General features: G+C 43.5%; 1 protein-coding gene across 1 annotated transcript in view; it reads right to left on the bottom strand.

The window, feature by feature from the left end:
• TPO (thyroid peroxidase) overlaps window positions 1-15,528 on the bottom strand; it is a 297,193-nt gene that overhangs the window by 119,558 nt on the left and 162,107 nt on the right.

Here is a 15,528-nt window from a genome sequence, read left to right on the forward strand (position 1 = left end):
AGAAAGTGATACCTCATAAAATAGTTATTATTTAACATTTCCCATATGTCTACTTTATGTTGGCATCATTTTAGAAATGTCATTTTATTTTTTTAGGACGTTAGAAGGCTTAGAAGTTTAGAAGCAATTCTTCAAATTTGTAAGAAAATTGCCAAAACCCACTTTATAAGGACCAGTTCAGGTCTGAAGTCACTTTGTGGGGCCTACATAGTGGATACCCCCATAAATGACCCCATTGTAGAAACTACACCCCTCAAGGTATTCAAAACCGATTTTACAAACTTTGTTAACCCTTTAGGCGTTCCACAAGAATTAAAGGAAAATGGAGATCAAATTTTTAAATTTCACTTTTTTGGCAGATTTTCCATTTTAATCAATTTTTTTCTTTAACACATCGATGGTTAACAGCCAAACAAAACTCAATATTTATTACCCAGATTCTGCGGTTTACAGAAACACCCCACATGTGGTCGTAAACTGCTGTATGGGCACACGGCAGGGCGCAGAAGGAAAGGAACTCCACATGGTTTTTAGATGCCATGTCCCATTTGAAGCCCCCTGATGCACCCTTACAGTAGAAACTCCCAAGAAGTGACCCCATTTTGGAAACTAGGGGATAAGGTGCCAGTTTTATTAGTACTATTTTTGGGTACATATGATTTTTTGATCATTCATTATAACACTTTATGGGGCAAGGTGACCAAAAAATTGGTTGTTTTAGCACAGTTTCTATTTATTTATTTTTACAGCGTTCACCTGAGGGGTTCAGTCAAGTGACATTTTTATAGAGCAGATTGTTACGGACGTGGCGATACCTAATATGTATACTTTTTCTCATTTATTAAAGTTTTACACAATAATAGCATTTTTGAAACCAAAAAATTATGTTTTAATGTGTCCATGGTCTGAGAGCTATAGTTTTTTTATTTTTTGAGAGATTTTCTTATGTAGGGGCTCATTTTTTGCGGGATGAGGTGACGGTTTTATTGGTACTATTTTGTGGGACATACGCGTTTTTGATCACTTGGTGTTGCACCTTTTGTGATGCAAGGTGACAAAAATTGCTTGTTTTGACACAGTTTTTTTTTTTTTTTTTTTACGGTGTTCACCCGAGGGGTTAGGTCATGTGATATTTTTATAGAGCTGGTTTGTACGGACGCGGCAATACATAATATGTATACTTTTTTTTATTTGTTTCACTTTAACACAATAATAGCATTTTTGAAACCAAAAAAATGATGTTTTAGTGTCTCCATGTTCTAAGAGCTATAGTTTTTTTATTTTTTGAGAGATTTTCTTATGTAGGGGCTCATTTTTTGCGGGATGAGGTGACGGTTTTATTGGTACCATTTTGTGGGACATACGCGTTTTTGATCACTTGGTGTTGCACCTTTTGTGATGCAAGGTGACAAAAATTGCTTGTTTTGACACAGTTTTTTTTATTTATTTTTTACGGTGTTCACCCGAGGGGTTAGGTCATGTGATATTTTTATAGAGCTGTTTTTTACGGACGCGGCAATACTAAATATGTCTATTTTATTTTATTTTTTCTATTTTTTTTTTTTTTTTTTATTCCTTACTTGGGATTTTTTTTTTTTTTACATGTGAACCTTTTTTTTATTTTATTTTTTCAACACTTTATTTTATTTTTATTTTATTTTACACTTTTCGTCCCCCATATGGTCATACAAGACCTCTGGGGGACATTTACTTAACTTTTTTTTTTTTTTTTCACTGTTGATTTCTCCTGTAACTGGGGCTGACATAGTAGCCCCAGTTACAGTGGAAATGCACCCCTATAGAGGCTGTACAGCAGCAATCCTGCGCTGTACAGCCTCACAGCAGGGCTGATCGAGGTCTCTGAGAGACCTCACACAGCCCCTGCACTCTCCGGTCCCGGCGGTCACATGACCGCCGGGCCGGAACAGGAAGCGCACAGCGCTTCCTGCTCTGCAGACACAGCGCTCGGTGAGCGCTGTGTCTGCAGCGATCGTGAAGGCAGGGACACCTGGGCACTGTCCCTGCCTTATCTCTGGGTTGCCCTGCTGTCACTGACAGCGGGCAACCCGATCAGCAGCTGCACGATTAGCGTGCAGCTGCTATTTCTGACAGGACGTTTTAAAACGTGCTGTCAGAAATAGACGTCCACCCATAGGACGTTTATATCCTATGGGCGGACGTGAGGCGGTTAACAAAAAACAAATATATACCCATTTCAATTATTTATTTTTACCAGTAAAACCAATATAACATCTCAACATTCACAAATATACATTTCTGACATTCAAAAACAAAACAAAAACAAATCAGTGACCAATATAGCCACCTTTCTTTGCAAGGACACTCAAAAGCCTGCCATCCATGGATTCTGTCAGTGTTTTGATCTGTTCACCATCAACATTGCGTGCAGCAGAAACCACAGCCTCCCAGACACTGTTCAGAGAGGTGTACTGTTTTCCCTCCTTGTAAATCTCACATTTGATGATGGACCACAGGTTCTCAATGGGGTTCAGCTCAGGTGAACAAGGAGGCCATGTCATTAGATTTTCTTCTTTTATACCCTTTCTTGCCAGCCACGCTGTGGAGTACTTGGACGCGTGTGATGGAGCATTGTCCTGCATGAAAATCATGTTTTTCTTGAAGGATGCAGACTTCTTCCTGTACCACTGCTTGAAGAAGGTGTCTTCCAGAAACTGGCAGTAGGACTGGGAGTTGAGCTTGACTCCATCCTCAACCCGAAAAGGCCCCACAAGCTCATCTTTGATGATACCAGCCCAAACCAGTACTCCACTTCCACCTTGCTGGCGTCTGAGTCGGACTGGAGCTCTCTGCCCTTTACCAATCCAGCCACGGGCCCATCCATCTGGCCCATCAAGACTCACTCTCATTTCATCAGTCCATAAAACCTTAGAAAAATCAGTCTTGAGATATTTCTTGGCCCAGTCTTGACGTTTCAGCTTGTGTGTCTTGTTCAGTGGTGGTCGTCTTTCAGCCTTTCTTACCTTGGCCATGTCTCTGAGTATTGCACACCTTGTGCTTTTGGGCACTCCAGTGATGTTGCATCTGAAATATGGCCAAACTGGTGGCAAGTGGCATCTTGGCAGCTGCACGCTTGACTTTTCTCAGTTCATGGGCAGTTATTTTGCGCCTTGGTTTTTCCACACGCTTCTTGCGACCCTGTTGACTATTTTGAATGAAACGCTTGATTGTTCGATGATCACGCTTCAGAAGCTTTGCAATTTTAAGAGTGCTGCATCCCTCTGCAAGATATCTCACTATTTTAGACTTTTCTGAGCCTGTCAAGTCCTTCTATTGACCCATTTTGCCAAAGGAATGGATGTTGCCTAATAATTATGCACACCTGATATAGGGTGTTGATGTCATTAGACCACACCCCTTCTCATTACAGAGATGCACATCACCTAATATGCTTAATTGGTAGTAGGCTTTCGAGCCTATACAGCTTGGAGTAAGACAACATGCATAAAGAGGATGATGTGGTCAAAATACTCATTTGCCTAATAATTCTGCACTCCCTGTAGATTGGGTTGCTGACAGTTGATCCAGTTCCTTCACATTGTCTCCCACCCAGTCTCCTGCTGAAAGACCACAGTTGGCACCTGCAGCCGATGTCCATCAATCTTTCACCTCACCCCCTTGCAAATCAGCCGAACAGTCTGAGCCCCAAGTCATGCAGCAGTCTCTTCTACTTTTTGATGACTCTGTTAGCAGGGTTTCCCAGGGCCATCCACCTAGCCCTGCCCCAGAAATGGAAGAGATTGAGTGCACCGATGCCCAACCACTTATCTTTCAAGATGAGTACATGGGAGGACCATTGCAGCACATCTCGGATGATGACGAAACACAGGTGCCAACTGCTGGGGCTTTCGAAAGTGTGCAGACCGACAAGGAAGGCAGGGGTGAAGACTGTTTGGAAGATGATGTGGAGGACGATGAGGTCCTCGACCCCACATGGAATCAAGGTCATGTGAGTGACCGATGTAGTTCGGAGGAAGAGGAGGTGGTCGCACAGAGCCACCAGCACAGCATAAGAGGGAGCAGGGTGCAAAAGCGGAGCGGCCGTCCTCTAGACAGTACGCCTGCTACTGCCCACCGCAGCAAGGGACCGAGCACACCAAAGCCAGCTCCAAGGAGTTCCCTGGCGTGGCAGTTCTTCAGACAATGTGCTGACGACAAGACACAAGTGGTTTGCACGCTGTGCAATCAGAGCCTGAAGCGAGGCATAAACGTTCTCAACCTGAGCACAACCTGCATGACCAGGCATTTAAGTGCAAAGCACGAGCTGCAGTGTAGTAGACACCTCAAAAACCAAGAAAGGTCTCTGGCTCCTCCTGCTTCCTCTTCTGCTGCAGTCGTGGCCTCTTTATCCACCTCTGGAGTGACAGTGCCACCTGGCACCCCACAAACAGAGGATCTGCCAGCAACACCAACACCTGGGTCACCAAGCATCTCCACAATGTCACACGGAAGCGTTCAGCTCTCCATATCCCAAACGCTGGAGAGGAAGAGGAAGTACCCCCCTACCCACCCGCAATCCCTAGCCCTGAATGCCAGCATTTCTAAATTACTTGCCTTTGAAATGCTGTCATTCCGTCTGGTGGAGACGGATAGTTTTAAAGGCCTTATGGCGGTGGCTGTTTAACAGTATGTCGTGCCCAGCCGCCACTATTTTTCAAGACGAGCCATTCCTTCCCTTCACAACCAAGTAGGGGACAAAATCAGGTGTGCACTGCGCAACGCCATCTGTGGCTAGGTGCACCTGACTACGGTTACGTGGACCAGTAAGCACGGTCAGGGTCGTTATATCTCCATAATAGCATACTGGGTAAATGTAGTGGCGGCTGGGCCTGAGGCGGATAGCAGTTTGGCACATGTCCTTCCACCACCGAGGATTGCAGGGCGCTTCAGTTTGCCTACTGTTGCTTCCTCCTCCTACTCTGCTTCCTCATCCTCTACCAGCTCCTCATCCGGTCAGCATAACACCTTCACCACCAACTTCAGCACAGCCAGGGGTAAACGACAGTAGGCAGTTTTAAAACGTATCTGTTTGGGGGACAAACCCCACACCGCGCAGGAGCTGTGGACGGGCCTTGAACAACAGACGGATGAGTGGTTTGTGCCAGTCAGCCTCAAGCCCGGCCTGGTGGTGTGCTATAATGGGCGAAATCTCGTAGCAGCTCTGGGACTAGCCGGTTTGAAGCACATCCCTTGCCTGCCACATGTGCTGAATTTGGTGGTGCAGAGATTCCTTAAAAATTACCCCGACATGTCAGAGCTGCTGCATAAAGTGCGGGCCGTCTGTGCGCGCTTTCGGCGTTCTCACCCTGTTGCTCGCCTGTCAGCGCTGCAGCGTAACTTCGGCCTTCCTGCTCACCGCCTCATATGCGACATGCCCGCAAGGTGGAACTCCACCTTGCACATGCTGGCCAGACTGTGCGAGCTGAGCAGGCGATAGTGGAGTTTCAGCTGCAGCACGCACGAGTGAGTCGCTCGGCGGAACAGCACCACTTCACCACCAATGACTGGGCCTTCATGCGAGACCTGTGTTCCTTGTTGCGCTGTTTTGAGTACTCCACCAACATGGCCAGTGCCGATAACGCTGTTCTCAGCGTTACTATCCCACTTCCATGCCTCCTTGAAAAAAACGCTCCTGGAGATGATGGAAGAGGATGTGGCACACGAGGAGGAGGAGGAAGAGGGATCATTTTGTAGGGTTTCCGGCCAGTCATTCCCAAGTGGCTCCGAGGGTGGGTTCCTGCACCCACAAACCCAAGGTACACAATTGTCCAGCCAGGGCACAGTTCTGGAGGATGAGGAGGATGAGGAGGAGGAGATGTAGGTGGAGGAACCATGTTCACAGCAGTGTGGCACCCAGACCAGCTCATGGCCATCACTGGTGCGTGGATGGGGGGATACAGAGGACACAGACGATACACCTCCCACAGAGGACAGCTTTTCGTTGCCTCTGGGCAGCCTGGCACACATGAGCGATTACATTCTGCAGTGTCTCCGCAACGATCGCCGAGTTGCCCACATTCTAACTTGTGCTAATTACTGGGTGGCCACGCTGCTGGATCCCCGTTACAAGGACAATGTACTGTCCTTAATTCCCTCACTGGAGCGTGATCGTAAGATGAGCGAGTACAAGCGCACGCTAGTAGATGCGCTTCTGATGACATTCCCACCTGACAGCGGGGGCAGAGTGGAAGCACAAGGTGAAGGCAGAGGACGAGGAAGAGGTCGCCAACGCAGCTGGGGCACCGCCACTACCTCAGAAGGCAGGGTTAGCATGGCCGAAATGTGGAAAACTTTGTCAGCACGCCACAACAACTAGCACCACCAGCTGATATGGAACTTCTTAGCAGGAGGCAGGATTTCACCAACATGGTGGAGCAGTATGTGTGCACACGCCTACATATACTGAATGACGGGTCTGCCCCCTTCAACTTCTGGGTCTCCAAATTGCGCACATGGCCTGAGCTTGCCCTTTATGCATTGGAGGTGCTGGCCTGCCCTGCAGCCAGTTTATTGTCTGAACGTGTATTTAGATCGGCAGGGGGCGTCATCACAGACAAACGCAGCTGCCTGTCCACAGCCAACGTGGACAAGCTCACGTTCATTAAAATGAACCAGGCTTGGATCCCACAAGACTTGTCTGTACCTTGTGCAGAATAGACATTTATACCACCATCAAACATACATTCTTGTACTCAAGTCAAGTGCAATGATTCTTTGTTTTCTTTTTTTTTTATTTGTCCCAATATTTTGAGGGCTACCTACCCCAATAAAAAAAAAAAAAAAAAAAAAAAAAAACATTGTTGGCTACCTCCTCCATTGTTGCCTCTACCTACAACACCACATGCACCACCTCCTCAACCTCCAAGTCCATATTCACCTCCTCCTCTGAGTTGCAGGTTAATAATTTGTAATTTTCAAGGACTATTTTAGAGCCATTTTAAGTGCCCTAAATTGAAAAAAATCTTATTTTCAATTGTCAAGTGACATTTTACAATTTTTGGCGTATACAAACCCCTGCTGTGCCTGGGTGACAGGGTCCTAAATTTTTCTAAATCCTCTATTCTATTGCTGGGTGACATGAAGCTAGTTTTGCCATGAATTAACCCCTGCTGTGCCTGGGTGACAGGGGCCTAAATCTCTCAAAATCCTCTGTTCTATTGCTGGGTGACATGAAGCTAGTTTTGCAGTGAATAAACCCCTGCTGTGCCTGGGTGATAGGGGCCTAAATCTCTCAAAATCCTCTGTTGTATTGCTGGGTGACAAGAACCCACTTTTGCCGTGAATGAACCCCTGCTGTGCCTGGGTGACAGGGGCCTAAATCTCTCAAAATCCTCTGTTCTATTACTGGGTGACAAGAAGCTAGTTTTGCCGTGAATGAACCCCTGCTGTGCCTGGGTGACAGGGGCCTAAATCTCTCAAAATCCTCTGTTGTATTGCTGGGTGACATGAAGCTAGTTTTGCAGTGAATGAACCCCTGTTGTGCCTGGGTGACAGGGGCCTAAATCTCTCAAAATCCTCTGTTCTATTGCTAGGTGACAAGAACCCACTTTTGCAGTGAATAAACCCCTGCTGTGCCTGGGTGACGGGGGCCTAAATCTCTCAAAATCCTCTGTTCTATTGCTGGGTGACAAGAACCCACTTTTGCCGTGTATGAACCCCTGCTGTGCCTGGGTGACAGGGGCCTAAATCTTTCAAAATCCTCAGTTCTATTGCTGGGTGACAAGAACCCACTTTTGCCATGAATAAACCCCTGCTGTGCCTGGGTGACAGGGGCCTTAATCTCTCAAAATCGTCTATTCTATTGCTGGGTGACATGAACCCCCTTTTGCCGTGAATGAACCTCTGCTGTGCCTGGGTGACAGGGGCCTAAATCTCTCAAAATCCTCTGTTCTATTGCTGGGTGACAAGAACCCACTTTTGCCATGAATAAACCCCTGCTGTGCCTGGGTGACAGGGGCCTAAATCTCTCAAAATCCTCTGTTCTATTGCTGGGTGACATGAAGCTAGTTTTGCAGTGAATAAACCCCTGCTGTGCCTGGGTGACAGGGGCCTAAATCTCTCAAAATCCTCTGTTCTATTGCTGGGTGACAAGAACCCACTTTTGCCGTGAATGAACCCCTGCTTTGCATGAGTGACATGGGCCTAAATTTTTCTAAATCCTCTATTCTATTGCTGGGTGACATGAAGCTAGTTTTCCAGTGAATAAACCCCTGCTGTGCCTGGGTGACGGGGGCCTAAATCACTCAAAATCCTCTGTTCTATTGCTGGGTGACAAGAACCCACATTTGCCGTGAATGAACCACTGCTTTGCCTGAGTGACAGGGGCCTAAATTTTTCTAAATCCTCTATTCTATTGCTGGGTGACATGAAGCTAGTTTTGCAGTGAATAAACCCCTGCTGTGCCTGAGTGACAGGGGCCTAAATCTCTCAAAATCCTCTGTTCTATTGCTGGGTGACAAGAACCCCCTTTTGCCGTGAATGAACCCCTGGTGTGCCTGGGTGACAAGGGCCTAAATCTTTCCAAATCCTCAGTTCTATTGCTGGGTGACATGAAGCTAGTTTTGCAGTGAATAAACCCCTGCTGTGCCTGGGTGACAGGGGCCTAAATCTCTCAAAATCCTCTGTTCTATTGCTGGGTGACAAGAACCCCCTTTTGCCGTGAATGAACCCCTGCTGTGCCTGGGTGACATGGGCCTCGTTCTCTCAAAATCCTCTGTTCTATTGCTGGGTGACATGAACCCCCTTTTGCCGTGAATGAACCCCTGCTCAGGACAGGTAGATACATAGTACAGTGATCTATTATATACAAACACGTGTCTAGTAAGATAAAGACACAGAGTTGCCCAATCAGGAACATAATCAAATAGTAAGAGCAATACAATGTTGTGATGTTGCCCTGGTTTGAAAACACAGGGCAAAGGTGTGTCAAAGGAATTAAGACACAGGAGCAAAAGCCCATTTAAAGGCATGACATGATCTATAGTCCATTATTTAGTCAATAAAACAGGCATAGGAGATATGATCATTTAATCCCCAGGGACGAACCGTGTCCAATCTATAAGTCCACTGGGCCTCTTTTTGAAGGACACATTGATCAAAATTACCTCCCCTTGGGGACAGTCGCACTATTTCAATTCCCTGAAAAAGGTTAGAGCGGGCATCTCCCGAATGGTGTGTATTGCTGTGGTGTGACATAGGCGTGTCTGCCTTCTTCCTTACATCATTCAGATGCTAACCAATTCTGCGGCCAAACTCACGGACTGCTTACCGATGTACTGTAAACGGCAGACACAAGTGGCCAAGTAGACCAGGCCAGAAGATCTGATAAGATTTTGCCTTGGTGGTCCTAGTAAAAGTGCGCTCCAGTTTCATGGAAGCACATGCAGCGGAAAGTCCCCTGAGTCGAGTTGACCAGCCAGATGTCTGGACGCGGGGTCTGGAAAAAAGCTAATGACAAGCCTTTCCTTAAAATTACGACCCCTACGGTAAGTAATGGCCGGGCGGTCCCCCACTAAGTGACCAACATCAGCATCCATTTGTAGGATGCTCCAGTGTTTCCAGAGGATATCCTGGACTGGCCCATTAGCACCATCAAAAGTCCCTATCAGGTGAATCTGGTCATTATCAAATTCCCGGCTTCTGGGATTAAGACGAGATTCGCGTGTACACGCAAGCAAATGTTGGCAAGCCGATGCGAGAACCTTCCGAGCGTAGCCACGCCGCAGGAACCTGTTTTCTAGGTCCCTAGCTTTTGTTTTGAAGTCTAGAATGGAGGAGCAATTACAATGGATGTGGAGATACTGCCCCTTAGGTATCACTCTCCGGAGATGGAGGGGTGGCACATCTCCCAGTGTAAGAAACTATTAGTCGCTATTAGTACTATTAGGATGAAACTTTAGTACTACCTAACCTAACTTTTGGGCTTGCACCGTTCTCACCTGACGTAACCAGTCAATTGATAATTTGGTCACCCACAATTATTATTTGACTGTGCTGCTTATGTGGCGCTTGTATGGCAACACATTGATTTTTATGGCTTGGTAATTCATACAGATAGACATGATATACTGTATATGGTCTGAGTCCTCTGTCCATCTTGTAAGCCACCCAGCCTGCAAGCACCACTTTGTTTATTTATCTTTGCAGTTTTTTGCATTTTTGTGAGGTTTTTCTACACTCACATTTCTTTTTATTAAGTATCTAATAAAGTTTGATATTTTAGCGCCTCTCACTTCAGTGATATTATTACTATATATGAGATGCATACCTCCTGAGTCCTTATAATTTTTGTGCTTCAGTCACTGCTGGCTTGGGCCAAATCTTGTCATACCCCAAGAGTCATGGGACTCTTACTGCCTGCAAAGTAGTTTTTTTTTTAAAGAATATAAAAATGTCAGCTCTAAAACATGAAGCTTGGTATTGAGATATCCCTATTCCTATACAGAGCACATCTGATAATGTATTTTACATTAGGAAATTGAAGTACAACTAACTTCCTAAAATGTGAAGGTGTACTACCAACTGAAGTATTCAAGATCACTCTAATCTTAATCCTTCTATATCCCATGAAGGTTGTCTCTATATGCACTATTACATGTCTCTTCCATAACTAAAATTACTTCTGTTAACCCCCCTCTGTCACTCATGCTCTGCTTCCTCCTTGCTTTTCTTACGCTTCATGCCCATATTCCTCTTCCACGCTTGAATACTAATCAGTCAGCTCTACATAGACCTTCTGTAGTCTTAAAATAATGCAGTTTCCTTGCTTTCTGTTTAGCGTCTTGCTTCAGATAACAGTGTACACACTTGTAAGCAATCTTTACTGTCTCTTGTCAAAAATCTAGATTTGTGATGTTAGCAAGCTTCTTATTAAGACGTGCACTGTAAAAATTGCAAACCTTACACTTTTTTAGTTGTCTATTAGCCCTGATGACCTTATCTAAAGTACTCCCTCTCTGGCCAGCTGCTACTTCTGGAAATTGAAGACACAAAAATTGGTTCATAATAGAATTCCTGACCTTATATTTATTGCCAGACAAACACACTATTTTCATGTTTCGGTGTTATTAACACTGCTAACATTTTTTATCTTTGGCACAGGGATTTTGCACAAACAGCTATTGCCTTTAATCTAATATCCAGACCCCTTATCTGCTTTTCTTGTGCGAACGAATATCTAATGTGTGTTTCTGTCTAGAGCCTCGATCGATTGAACAGTGTGCAGATGCGTAATCAGATTTGCACCCTCTAAAATACATTTCAGGCAATAGCAAAAAAAATCTCTCTGCACGCATGATTTTAACTCCAAACAATATAAGGTTATTGTTAGCATATCTGCAAAGAGTGCAGGTTGAACAGAAAAGACTCGGTTAACAGTAATGCAGCCAGAAATTTTAGAATACTTTTTATATATTAAAGGACAATCAAAGGTGTGGAGCAATATTAGCAAATTGCTTAAAGGGATCCTGTCACCACCATTGCTTATATGGCACTGTAGGTCTCCCAGACGGCTTTCTAACTATTCTTGTATATGCAATATAAATGTATTTGTACCCCTCAAAAAACAAGGTACGGTACTTACTGTTCGTGGAGCCCAGCCTCGCCCATTCTTAGTTAGCCCAGCTCCTTCCCTCATCTTGTATTCTTCTTGATGTGCCGATGTCACCCTGCTGCAGCAGTAAAATCTTACGCATGCACAACATCATCTAATGTGAGCGCCCGTGTGCTCTGAATTCCTGTGCTGTAGTATAAATCCGGGATCCAGAAATCCCTTCATCTCTGACCACAGAAACTCCAATCCGCTGAAAAAGGTCCCTATGGGCCGAAACGTCTGGCTCACATATGGATAGTGGTTATTCAACATTTAATTTCCTATAAACTGGATCATGAACCTTTTATTGTGAAAATCACTAAATAAAATTACCTTTAAATTGCAAATAATATTCTGTGTGCTGCATATTTATACTACTGTTGGATGAACGTCAGGTCTTTGCTGGTACAGGGAAGAGCATAACAGTGTGCCGTACTCCATTCTCCAATATACAGAATTCCTGTGCTGGTATTAGCCCCAATAACTGAACTGCACATGGGTAGTTCAGTTATTGAGGCTGACGCCAGCACAGGATCTTTTACAAGCTCATTACCATATTTATAAAATATTTTTTGAGGGATACAAGTACATTTATATTGCCTATACGGGTATGGTTAGAAAGCCCTCTAGGAGACCTACAGCGCCATTTAAGCCATATATGCTCAATGGTAGTGACAGAATTGTCTTTAAAGCATACCTCCAGTGACCCACTTAAAAACATCTTAGTATATGCACCTCACTGTGTAAATTCAAGTTTGTGATATACAATTAAAATTCAAGTATTCTATGCTGTCTATTGAATCACTCATGTGTAGCCTACTCACGTTATTCATTTCAATAGGAGACTTAACGGATTGTAGCCCTTTACTTCCTTCTGACTGAAAACAGGATACATATCTAGACAGGATAATATTGATACAGCTAAAATAACTTGAATACTTTATTGAAAATGAGACTACAAACTGTGTGCTTGTCTATAGAGAGAACCTACAGCTGCCAAACAAAATCCTGTGATCACAGCAGCATCAGCACTGATTGAAGTAGGAAATCTCTCTCTCTCACTTTTGTTAAAGATGGAATCTACTGACAGAGAGTAAACTTCAGTGACCGAGGTTGGGTGTTGTATTCATGAGACTCCTGCCTTGTGCAACAAAAGAGCTTTCTGCATCAGACAATATTTGTGTTAACATTTTTTACATTAATTTTTGTTAAGGATACTTAGTATTTTACATGAAATGGCATTTGTAAATGTAAAATTGTTATGTTTGTTTTATGTTCACCACAGGAAAACAAGACTTTTGTGAGTTATGTATTTCTGCTTTTTAGCTTTCATTTACTGTTAAAATTAATGATATGCTACATTTAACTTTGATCCCTGATGTAACACCTTGTATTCAAAAGTCAGTGCAGACTGCGATATCTATGTGGTTTTCAGAGGGCGAGATGCAAATAGTGGCTATGACATCTATGTGACTGAGATTCGCCCCTTTGTCTACCATCTTAGTACACCTAAAAGGATACCTGTCATTGTTATGCTGGAAGGCATAATGCGCTGCAATATAGAAGCATTGAAGTGTATTTTATAAGCAATCAAGAAATTACATCTTAAAGTTCCTTAGTAGAACTACAAAAAAAGCCAAATAAAATGTTAAAAATCTTGGAAACAAGAATAAAAACAGAAAATCCCTTTCCATCTTTATTATGTAAAAAATAAAGGAAGCCCAAAATAGGTACTGCCACATCCATTTTCTCCCAAAGTATATATTTATCATGCTATTTAATCCACATGATGGACACCTTAACAAAAAAAATTAAAGAAGATTAGAACTGCTGTTTTTGTTTTTCCAGCCTCCCATAAAACAGAAGAAAAAGCTATAAAAAAAAGTCTTAAGTATCACAAAATGGTACCAATGAAAACTATAGCTCATCCTGCATAAATAAACCCTCACAAAGCTCAGTCAAGGGAAAATTTATAGTCAGTTATGAATCTCTAACTATGGCAACACAACACAAATACAAAAAGTGTATTTATTGTGCAAAAGCAATAAAACCTAGAAAAACAACTATAAGAAAATCAGGATTGCTGTAATCATGTCAACTCATAGAATAAAGTTAATGTGTTATTTAAACCATATGGGGAACACTGTCATATCAACCTGCAAAATAAAGTTGTAAACAAATGGGGATCCCCCCCCCCCAATATTATTAATTAAATTATTTCAATATACTGTATAATACGTGACCCAAAAAGGGCGCTAATGGAAAAAACTCATAAAATGAAGACTCCCCAGCTTTTCATGGGCATATAATGAAACAGCATTATATGCAGCGATGGACTGGGGTGCCTAGGGCCCACTGGTAAAATTTATTTTTGGGGCCCAAAGTATGGATACATTCAAATATTTCCTGCTCAGACAGCAGCAAGATGCTGCCAGATGATTGAATATGAGGGTCCTACAGGAAGGTAGGTCCTAGGGAGAAGAGGACACTGGTGGTAGCTTTCCTCTATACCTAGGAGTCATCTCAGCTCTGATCGTGTCTAGAATAATAAACTGGGGAGTTTTTAATAATCTATCAAATTTTTTATATGAACATAGGCTGGTTGAGGTGCTGTACATTGAATATATATGTAGTGCAGTAAATCTACTGTGTTATGTGCCACTTGTGCAAGGGGTGGGAGACTAGGGGCCCACCTAGCTCAGGGGCCCACCGGGGAATTCACCTGTACCCCTGTGGGCCAGTCCGAGCCTGATTATAGCTAACACATAGATTAAATTAAGATGCATGTGTGTACAGGTCCAAACCTTTTGATCTCCAATTTTCTATCAAGTGATTTGCAGTAATGCCATAAAAAAGCCATTTTGGACGTGAGGCTCTGCGACAGATGTGAAACTCAAATTTGATTTTATGTGAAGGACTTTTTTTAACTGTTCTTTTGTAACTATATGGTGTAAGCAATGTTATACCATATGCTGCTGTATGGACTACAGTGCACTAATGTCTCCACATTTTAGAATATTGGGTGCTTTTTGCATCATCACTGCGATTTGCTCGATAGACGATTGGAGATTAAAATGTTTAGACCTTTACACGCCTTCATCTCACCTTCATGTTACCTACTGCGGTGAGTTATACCCTTCAGAAAAACTGTTTCATTATAACATCAGAAGCCTGAGAATCTCCATTTTTTGGATTGTGTTCATATGGTGTTAAGGGGCTGCGAACTGGGGACGTTTACCTCCTGTGGCTCCCTTAGAAGACAGAGTCAAGCAAACCTACTGTATATAAAGATTTTTCAGAAAAATACAACTAGTCCTGTGATTAATCAGCTGTCGGACTACTATATTAATGGAAAATAAAGCCATAATGGCTTTCAGAAGACCGGGATGAAAAGCCATGAAATAATTGCTGCGTTAGGCTACTTTCACACTAGCGTTGTTTTAATCCGGCGTTCAATTCCGACACCTGAACTGCCCGCCGGATCCGGAAAAACGTGTAAAAACGGATTACATTTGAATCCTGATCAGGATTTTGATCACAATGAAAAAATGCATTGGAAAAAACGGATCTGCCATTTATGGACTTTAACTTTTTTTTCACATTTTTCGGGTTTAACATGCAAAAGCCGGATCCGGTTTGACTGAACACACAGCGCCGGATCCGGCGTTAATGCAAGTCAATGGGAAAAAGACCGGATCCGGCGTTCAGTCAAAGTGTTCAGGATTTTTGGCCGGAGGTAAAAATACAGCATGCTACGTTTTTCTGAAAAGCCTGATCAGTCAAAAAGACTGAAGTGAAGACATCCTGATGCATCCTGGGTTACTCTCCATTCAGAATGCATTAGGATAAAACTGATCAGTTCTTTTCTGGATTTGAGCCCCTAGGACGGAACTCAGCGC

This window comes from Bufo bufo, chromosome 4 (assembly GCF_905171765.1).
Source record: "Bufo bufo chromosome 4, aBufBuf1.1, whole genome shotgun sequence".
NCBI lineage: Eukaryota > Metazoa > Chordata > Amphibia > Anura > Bufonidae > Bufo > Bufo bufo.